Here is a 2,500-nt window from a genome sequence, read left to right on the forward strand (position 1 = left end):
CTTTTCTTTTTCCCCTTTCTCTCTCTCTCTTTCATTTTTCTCCTCTCTCTCTCTCTCTCTCTCTCTCTCTCTCTCCTCACTCTCTCCCTCTCCCTCTTCTCACCTCTCTCTCTCTCTCTCTCTCTATCTCTCTCTCTCTCTCTCTCTCTCTCTCTCTTTCTCTCTCTCTCTCTTTTTCTCTCTCTCTATCTCTTTCTATCTATCTATCCATCTCTATATGTGTGCTTGTATGTACGCATGTATATATCTATGTATGCATGTATGTTGTCTCTCCTTCCTCTCTCTATATCTATGTAAATATCTCTTTTATCCCCATGCCTCTCTCTTTATCTCCTTCCCCCTATCTCCCTCTCTTCCTCTCTCTTCCTCTCTCTCCCTCTCCCTCTCTCTCATTCTCTCTCTCTCTCTCTCTCTCTCTCTCTCTCTCTCTCTCTCTCTCTCTCTCTCTCTCTCTTTCTTTCTCTCTCAATCTCTCTCTCTACTCCTCTCTATCTCTCTCTCCTTCAGCTCTCTTCCTCTCTCTTTCTCTCTCTATCTATCTATCTATCTATTCTGTCCATAATCTATTCTATTCTCGCCCTCTCCTCTCTCGTTCTCTCGCCTCTCTCTCTCGCTCGTTCTCTCTCTCTCTCTCTCCTCTCTCTTCCTTTTCTCTCTCTCTCTCTCCTCTCTCTTTCCTCTCTCTCTCTATCTCTCTAATCTCTCTTCTCTCTCTCTCTCTCTCTTCTTCTCTCCCTACACAACACTATCTCTACGGTTCTGATAGAAACCACAACGATTATCCTGCAATGGATAATACTAAAACTACTACTTCTCCCTCTACTGCTTGTACGATTACGTACTACATACTACTTACTAATATTATCAATACCACACCAACCCACTACTACTACAATTAGTTCACTACCATCTACCTACTACTACAGCTAATGATAATAATGATAAGGATAATAATGATGATAACAACAAACATTAATATCAAGATAACACCAAAACGCACCTCGAGGCAATTCACGTTTTTACGTTGACGTTCACGCGCATTCTCTTGGCGAAACTCATCTCTGTGGTTTCGTCGTGTTGTCAAACTCGAGCGATATCTCCGTGGGGGTTTATGGTTTCGCTCAGACCAATAGGGGAATATCTTTCGGGATACGGGGGACGGATATGGTGAGGTGGGCCGAGGGAGGGGAGGCGATTAGCTTCGATGGGAAGGGATGGGGTGGGTGTGGTAAGGAGGGCTACCCCCCCTAGGATAGGGGATGGTGGAGGAGGGGAGGGAGGGGGAGGTGAAGAGGGGGAACGGTATAGGAGGGGTAGTTGTAGGGTTTGTGTAAGGGAGGGGTAGAGGAGGGGAGGGTAGGGTAGGGATGGGTTGGCGGATGGTGGGAGGGTAGAGGGGCGAGGGAGGGTGGAGGTGAAGGGGTAGGGAGGTTAAGGTGGGTGAGGGGTAGGGCGTAAGGTGGTAAGGGAGGGGTGGGGTCGGACGGGAGGGGAGGTATTTATTGAGGAAGGGTTGGGATGGTGGCTGTGGTGGTGTTATATGGGGGGAGTGGGGGTTGAGGCGAGAGGGGTGGTGCGCGGTGGTTCAGGGAGGGAGGATAAGTTATTAGGGAGGATCATGTGCGGGTTGAAGGAGGGGAGAGGGCGGGGTGAGGGAGGGTGAGATGGTGGGATGGTGCGTGTGGGGGGGGGGGGGGGGGTTAGGGGTAGGGATGGGTGGTCGGGTGGGGTGGTTAGGATGATAGAGGGAGAGATGGAGGGAGGAAAAGTAGGGTGGGTGGTGATGGATGGGTGGTTTGTAGGCGTGGGTAGGTGTGGGTGTGAGAGGGGGTAAGGAGGGTGGGGGTGGGTGTAGGGGAGGTGAGGGAGGGAGGGGTTGGGAGGGTGGGATGGTGGGTGTAGAGGGAGAGGGAGAGAGGGGTAGGGAGGTAGGGTAGGATGGTGGGGCGAAAGAGAGAGAGAGAAAGACGTAGAGAGAGAAAAAAAAAAGAAGAGAAGAGATGACCCTCACTAAGTAGAAAAAAAAAGAATCATTTAAGAGTTACCCCCCCGAACATGGAAACCCCCCCCCCCCCGGAAACATTACAACCCAATAATGTCATCTGATATGTTGTCTATTCTGTCTGTTTTGCCTTTCTAATGGCACCAAGCTAACTCCCGAATAAACAAATACGTGTCTATATAATTTAAACAATATTTTCAATAAGTGTATATTAATATTGTATACATATATAACTATATATATATATCTATCTATATATAGTTCTATAATATATCTCTATGATATATATGTATATATTAATATATACATACATATATTATATATATATATAATTTATAATATATTATATCATTATATAATACATATATATAATATCTTATTATAATATATAACTATATATATATATATATATATTATATATATATGTATGTTCTACACATAATCTAAAAGTCTAAAAAGAAATCAATAACCAAATAAACAAACCACAGAACATAATAG

The sequence above is a fragment of the Penaeus japonicus genome, unplaced genomic scaffold (genome assembly GCF_977035675.1).
Source record: "Penaeus japonicus unplaced genomic scaffold, GWHDUDI00000001_assembly GWHDUDI00000029, whole genome shotgun sequence".
Taxonomy (NCBI): Eukaryota; Metazoa; Arthropoda; class Malacostraca; order Decapoda; family Penaeidae; genus Penaeus; species Penaeus japonicus.